Source organism: Vicia villosa, linkage group LG4 (assembly GCF_029867415.1).
Source record: "Vicia villosa cultivar HV-30 ecotype Madison, WI linkage group LG4, Vvil1.0, whole genome shotgun sequence".
NCBI lineage: Eukaryota > Viridiplantae > Streptophyta > Magnoliopsida > Fabales > Fabaceae > Vicia > Vicia villosa.
Window position 1 is genome coordinate 107,874,906 of NC_081183.1, and position 8,064 is coordinate 107,882,969.

The 8,064-nt window shown below is 40.0% G+C and overlaps 1 long non-coding RNA gene across 2 annotated transcripts; it reads right to left on the bottom strand.

Annotated features, from left to right (window-relative positions):
- Window positions 1–4,878: 4,878 nt before the first annotated feature.
- On the bottom strand, window positions 4,879–6,818 carry LOC131599453 (uncharacterized). Of its 2 annotated transcripts, none has more exons than XR_009282785.1 (3): window positions 6,381–6,818; window positions 5,185–5,236; window positions 4,879–5,091 (listed from the first exon to the last, which is right to left on the bottom strand). It is a non-coding gene; the product is annotated as an uncharacterized LOC131599453 (long non-coding RNA). The 2 variants fall into 2 exon arrangements; XR_009282784.1 differs by having other exon boundaries at window positions 4,879–5,094.
- Window positions 6,819–8,064: the final 1,246 nt, after the last annotated feature.

Genomic DNA, 8,064 nt, shown 5'->3' on the forward strand with positions numbered 1-8,064 from the left:
AAACCCTTATTTTAACCTTGGGGCAGGGTAGTGTTCATTTAGCTTGATCAAGTGTTCAAAACTCTCCAAAAGGATATGCATCTAAGGATACAACAATGGTTATCCTTCAAAAGGTTGAGGAATGTCAAAACCGCAACGATTATCCTCATTCCATCAAGAGATCGAGAGATGACGATACCACAATGGTAATCCTTCATCAAATCAAAGGAGTGAGGCAGTCGCAATCACCTCCAACAAATCAAATACTATGCGAGGTCACACGACTTGTTCAAAAAAAAAAAGAGAGCAAAAAAAAAAGGATGGCGAAAAAATAATGAAAATAAAAAAATGGTAAAAGAATCATGAGAAAAAAAGATGATGAAATTGCCAATCAAGAACAAAGTCGTGTGATAATGAATCAGAAGAATAAAAGGTGAGTGACCGCCATGTCCGAAGAACCTCATTGATTCCTCAACCGTTCCAAATTCCTTGTGAGGGATGAACACTCGTGTCGAGTTAACTGAACATAGGAATGGAGAACATCACGAAGGGGTGGGTACAAATAATTTTGAGCCTAAAAATCCTTTGTTTTCTAAAAACCGTGAACCCGGCCAAATTACAACCCTTAAAAGTCCTAATTGAAGTAGGGTTTATTTTGAGAGCGCACTCCGATGAGATAGCGTTTAACTGACTCCCAATGAAGCGAGACTCATATCCATGTTGGTATCGTACGTTTTCTTTATCTTCCATACACAAAAATCGAGGTTGTGTCAACTAGTGATTCAGTCACAAGAGGTCGCAACCTCATTTCATAAAAAGTTTCTTTAAACTTCAAGACTAACTTAGGCTTTGCATTAGAATTATCTTTCTTAGAATTAACATTCTTTTGCATACAGAATATGTGCTTAACATCAAAAATTTCAGGATGAGAATCATTGAGTAACTTGATCATGTCAAAGTACAAGAGACTTGAGAACTCCGAGGAGGAAAAGCTAATCATCTCAAATGTTGACCATCAAGGGGCAAGTTATCCAAAGAACTCCGTTGGGCATGAACAGTTAATGCTTTCCTTGATTACCTTGAGGGGAAGAGTTTGAAGACTCTGTTGAGCGTGGTAAAGTTGTTTCCATATTTGTTTGACATCAAAACAATGGAAGCTTGAGGATTCTAGTAAGATGTACCTAATCAGGGGCAATTGAATCGAGGTTTGACCTCTCAAATTCAGCATATCTGGGGAAATCACGTCGATAAATCTCTTCAAGCTTTGATCAATCTGGGGCAATCAAGTCGAGGAATCTCTCTTGAGTTTGACCAATCTGGGGCAGTTACGTCGAGATTCGACAAATCTCTCCAAGGATCCTTTAGTGCAAATTCCTTCATGGGTTGTGAAGCTTGGGGCATAATCTTTTGAGTTATTCTGTTCTCTCCCCAAGCATAGGAGTTTATTTCTCCTGAGAGTTTGATCCATTCCCCGATCATAGGAGTTTATTTCTCTTAGGAACTTGGTCTCTCCCCAAGCATGGAGTTTATTTCTCCCGAGAGTTTGTTCCATTCCTCAAGCATAGGAGTTTATTTCTCCTAGGAGTTGTCCTACTTCCCTAATCAAGGCTCCTTATCTGGATTTCTCATCCCCAACATGGTGAATCGAGGGAATCTCCTCATGTTGAAAATATTCCAAGCAAGGGCACATGGTGAGAAGTCAGAAGTTATTCTACACTCTACAAGCCAACAACCAGAAGGTGTATCTTCCAAGTCAAAGTCCAATATATATTGGCACCTCCACATGGTCCTTAACACTAAGGGGATTCTCCCTGGTGTTTACCCCACTAATGCCTTTATTTGGCACTTTGCATATAGTATTCACTGCATATAACATTGCATCCTCAAAAGTGTAGCATATCCATCAAAATGGAGCATTACGCCATAGAACAATTCAAACATACATCAATGCATAAGCCAGTTTGCATGGGCCCAGAAGGTACGAAGTAATATATACCCCAGAAGAAGTCTCATCTTCTCTCTCCAATATGGATCGGATACAATGTCTTTCTTCGTCAGAATCGTTGTCTCCGAGGTTATTTCCCGCATGCTGCGTGCATATTAGAGCGTGAATGAGGGTGGGCATTCAACCCATCTCATTTTTCAATCATTTGGATAACCATACTTGGTGTGTGGCAATTCGAATGATTGCCGCTCTTGAAGAGTTACACCCCGCCTTTGGCCTGAGGGATCAATGTAATTCTTATGCTTCGCAAGCATCAATATCTCTGTAATCTCCAATGGTTACTATCATCTTCTTATCGAGTCTAGTCGTCACTAGTCTTGTCGTGGTTATTTCCCGTGTGCTGCATGCGAACTAGAGTGCGAATGAGGGTGGGCATTCAACCCATCTCATTTTCCAAGCGTTTGAATAAACCATACTTGGTGTGTGGCAATTCGAACGATTGCCACTCTTGAAGAGCTACACCCCGCCTTTGGCCTGAGGGATTAATGTAATTCTTATGCTTCGCAAGCATCAATATCTTCGTGATTACGTCTTTTGATCGAGTCTAGTCGTCACTAGTCTCCGTGGTCCCTTCCCCCGTACGGGAAAACTTTTCAAGTCCAACCACCGTGTTGTCAAAGCCCAGTTCCTAACCTGGCAAACCCTTTCAAAGCCCAGTTTCTAACCTGGCAAACCCTTTTTCAAAGCCCAGTTTCTAACCTGGCAAACCTTTTTCAAAGCCCAATTTTCAACTTGGCAAACCATTTCAAAACCGAACCCCGATGTTGAGTCTTAGATCGTACGAGGTCTATTCTGTCATGAGGACCGTACGAGGTCTTCTCCCGATGTTGAGTCATAGGTCGCACGAGATCTTTTCCTTTCAGTTTTGAAGATCGTACGAGGTCTTCTCCTGATGTTGAGTCGTAGATCGCACGAGGTCTATTTCCTTTCTGTCTTGAAGATCGTACGAGGTCTTCTCCTGATGTTGAGTCGTAGATCGCACGAGGTCTATTTCCTTTCTGTCTTGAAGATCGTACGAGGTCTTCTCCTGATGTTGAGTCGTAGGTCGCACGAGATCTTTTCCTTTCAGTTTTGAAGATCGTACGAGGTCTTCTCCCGATGTTGAGTCATAGGTCGCACGAGATCTTTTCCTTTCAGTTTTGAAGATCGTACGAGGTCTTCTCCTGATGTTGAGTCGTAGATCGCACGAGGTCTATTTCCTTTCTGTCTTGAAGATCGTACGAGGTCTTCTCCTGATGTTGAGTCGTAGATCGCACGAGGTCTATTTCCTTTCTGTCTTGAAGATCATACGAGGTCTTCTCCTGATGTTGAGTCGTAGATCGCACGAGGTCTATTTCCTTTCTGTCTTGAAGATCGTACGAGGTCTTCTCCTGATGTTGAGTCGTAGGTCGCACGAGATCTTTTCCTTTCAGTTTTGAAGATCGTACGAGGTCTTCTCCCGATGTTGAGTCATAGGTCGCACGAGATCTTTTTCTTTCAGTTTTGAAGGTCGTACGAGGTTTTCTCCCGATGTTGAGTCGTAGGTCGCACGAGATCTCTTCCTTTCAGTTCTGAAGATCGTACGAGGTCTTCTCCCGATGTCGAGTCGTAGGTCGCACGAGATCCTTTTCTGTTTTTTGTCCTGAAGGTCGCACGAGATCTTTTTCTTTCCTCTTTTGTTGTCGAGTCGATGTTGAGTCGTGGATCGCACGAGATCTATATCCTTTCAGTCAGTTTCATACAACAATCATTCCCTTTAAGAACCTTGTATTGGCACCACTGCTACGTTACAAGCTATCTCCATTCAACCATTACTCACCATAAACCTCTCCACCAAAAAAAATAAATTCTCTTTCCCCAGCAGATACCAAATCAAAAACAAAAAATAAGGACATCATTTACACCATCTTCTCTTTAGGACAAAGTTATGGTACTTTGATATTTAATCTTCTTCTACCTCGAATGTTCGAAAGGCTGACGCCAATCTCACCTTCAGGTTTAAGACGATTAAATAGGGGCAGCTGTCATACCCCAAATTTGTCCTACCCTTTAATTTCTAACTGGCTTAGGCTTTGCATTTCATCTGCATACTCTCCATTAGGACATTAACACGACTCATGCATTCATTAACCAATAACTGCACACTGGATCAAGGATCTTGAAAGCTAGGGTTTTTATATGGTCGTTCATTGTGGACTTCATTCTCCTAAAGCTACAAGGTTTTCCCCTATGGAGATTCGTCAAGGGCAAGAGGACTATGGTTTCTTATACATGGTGTCTGAATTTGTTAATTTCACTGAGGATCACGAGATTTCATGTTAATTGCTCTCCTATGCTTCAAGTATTGTCTTCGTCCAAAGGACTCCTCAGGACATTCCGTTTGTGATCATTAAGTCAAGGGTATGGTTTGAATTGCCAAAAGCGTGAGCATGTTTAGAAGATTCCTTTTGTTCAAGGTTACAATGCATTTAGTTTGACTACCTGGATCATAAAGAGACTGCACAAAAGGGTAAACACACATGGCAAAGACAAACGGCCATTCAAATCATACATTACTAGAAGCTATTACAAAAAAGGTGGAAAGGAAGAGAATAAGAGTTACATTCATGTGAAAGAAAAGAACTTCATTAGAATATTCACCCATTTCCCCATGTCCGTGTTTAATACAGATTCGATACATCCATGCCGTTACATAGAAAACTCTACAACAAACTGAATTACAAAAGAAAAAGGACCTATTCCTAAAAGCTTCAACATTTTGCCTTTAAAGCTTCTCCATTCAATTCCATGCTTGATCCTTGTTGCTTCTTCATACTTCATACACAAGAAAAACCCAACTGTTCATTACAAATTTACACCAGAAATAGTCCAAATTCCTTCATGTTTACATTCCATTCTCCATGATTGATCTTGTTATTCCATGTTGCTTTGAGCTTCCATCATGATCTTGTTACAAATCAGAAAAGATCATTACATTTCAAATCATATTACATTCATAATGTGTCACCGTTACAATTTTATTACAAAAAAAACAAATTCAATCCATTGGTGTCCCCAACACTAAACTTCACTATGAGTTTATTCCTTCAAGCCTTCATCCATCATCTTCTGCCCATCCTCACAAATATCTGCTGCAAGTTAATTAAAAACAAACAAAATTATCAGCAAAAGGATGAACAAAAACAGTGCTGCACAAACAGAGCCAACATCCATCTTCAGACCTCAAAGCAAGTCGATTCGCAAAGTTCAGCAGCAAATCATCAAATTCAGCCCCTGTACAAATTCAAAACCATTAGCATACCGTGGAATAAACACTTCACCACAATTTCAAACAGCCCTATACTAACATAACCAAAATCCCCACACAACTACCATTCAAACCTGCTGTCATACGCATGTTAACCTCATACATTTCTTATTCCAAATAGAAACCATTTACAAGAACCATAACCAGAACCACTAACCATTCAATATACACCTTTTCTAAATAGTCCCTGCATCCAAATCCTACTAACCATATACTTTAACCAAAATCAGTCACACTGCATACATTCAAACCTCCAACAGTATTCTAACAGATCCCAACAACCTAGTATTAAGCAAAACCAATATCTAACTACCTAAACTTTGTACCTAACTAACTATCAAAATTGAACTCCAACTACCTCTAACAGAAAACCAAACTCAACTAACCAAGCCAGCTCAGCAAATAACTAACCTAACAGTTTCACTTCCCAACTCTCTATAACAGTTTCATAACCGCCTTTTAACAGACTGTAACCGAATCAATAACTGGATCCAAACCAACATAACTAACTGAGTCAGCTTTCTAACAAACTAACTCAGTGAGTGAACTAACCGACTCATTCTCAACTAACTTCAAAACCGTTCAATCCTCACCGTTCATTTCATAACAGAACCGAGCTAATCATAAGGCTCACACTTCATCCCCTCAGCCTATATAACCACCCTTCCCTCCACAATTCAAAGATTCACGCCATAATCACCATTTCTCAACCTTCACTCATCATCACCCTCACCTCTAACCTATCATCATCTTCGTTCTCTCTCAACCAGATTCATCTCCTTCGTCTTCCTCTCAATTCCCCATCATCAATTCACATTCACCACTTCATCACTCTCTCTCTCTCTCTCTCTCTCTCTCTCTCTCTCTGAACTTCTCTCTCAGATAACTCAATCCTCACCACACGCTCAGCATCGAGAGGCCATTGGAGCTCCACAGTCGGAGCTCCGATTGAGCTTGAGCTTAGCCTCCATTAATCCTTATCCTCCCCGCTCTCACGCCTCACAGCAACAACGCACTCAACAGAAGAATCACAGAAAATCGCAAAAAGGAAGAAGTAAAAGAAGAAGAAGAAAGAGGAACAATACGCAAGAAGGGAACAAAGGAGGTTACCTGAGATTGAAGTATATCCTTGCGTTTATTTCGCCAAGTCGACGTCGTCGAAGGAGCGCCGGACTGACTCCGGTAGGTAAACGCGAATTCCTCCAACTTTCTTCATCTCTTTACGCTATTGTTTGATGTTATAACGAATATCAGTGTCCCCTGAATTCTTCCCCCATGGCCTCGCTTCATGATTCGCGGTTGTTATCGTCTAATTTGGTTTATTGTTAGATCTAGGGTTCGTAATCCCTCTCTCGATTTGGGAGGAGGGAGCCTCTTTCAGGCAAAATTGATGCGGGATTCTGACAGAGGATGAAGAGAGGTTTGTAGCGAGGTCATAATTTCCAGATTTGGTCAAGCTCCGCCGCCTCCGGCACGGCGGAGCGATTCCCGGTGAGGGAGGTTTTGTTCGAGAGAGAAGAGCAAGAAAGGATTGAGTCTGAGAAGTCTGGTAGTCACAAATTTGGCCCTAAAACCAAAACGCACCGTTTTAATCAATTTTCTTTTTTTAATTTCTCTTTTTACTTTAAATCGTAATAATAAAAATCTGTTACTACAAAAATCCATTGGGCTGAAACACTCTTCTCACCCCCACTTTTGGCCCATAACCTTTTTTCGTATAAGAAGACCTGAAAACAAAAACAAACCTTTGGGCCATAACCTTCTGGGCCCTGCTCCCTTGCTGACTGCACCATAGTTTTGAATTTGCACCCCTGTGCACATATCTCCTTGTTAGAATTTAGGTATTGACATAGTTTTTGGTTATTAAATTTCCTTTGATAAAACAACAAAAACCATGCTTTTCTAAATAGATTTTAGTTGACTTTTAGAGTTAATTGCTAGATACTTTTAGGTCCGTTAACACTCTTTTAATCATAAAATCGATAAAATTTGTTAGACTTTTAGATCATTTTTTAGGAATTAATCTTGGTCCCTTTAATTGATATTTTTCATATTAAAAAATCATATAAACATAGTAGAGTTTTAGGTTGATTTTGACATTAATCGTTTGAACTCATTTCTTTCATAAAAACCATAAAAATAATAGTACTTTTAATTCACTTTTACTACATTTTCTACTTGTTCTTTTCCATGCTCTTGTACTATTTTCATGTACCCTAATTTTTACTTCTATTGTGATCTTTATTTTCATAGTCTTTAATTCCTAACCTTAGGTAGAAACCATGATAATCATTAGGTTAGAACTCTTAGGCTAGTCCCCCACTTTTCATTTCTTTTTCTTTTCAAACTCATAAAACATCTAAAAATATTCAGAATAAAATCCCTTTAAAAAATACAAAGAAAATACTTAAAACATTAATGATCAAAGTGAAAATTCTTAAAAAGGGAATGGAACCTTGAAACATCCCTTGCTTAAGGGAATGTTCGAGTGCTTGGATCTCCCTTGCTTAAGGGTTCAATTCAGGCGTAAGTTCCCACATTCTAAAAAACACAAACCAAAGAGTAACTCGAGTTTCCCTTGCTTAAGGGATTTCCTCGAAACGCTCAAAGTCTCTTTCTCATCTCTTTCTCTTAAGGGCACCGTTATCTCCACTCCATTGCATCCTAGGCGATCCCTTATGCAAGAGTGCGAGCGTTAACTCCGCCCAACTAAAAAACACAAAAAAACAAACAGAAAATATTGAGCCGAACTACGGCGCTCTGATTCCTGAAAAGGATACATAGGCATCAAGTC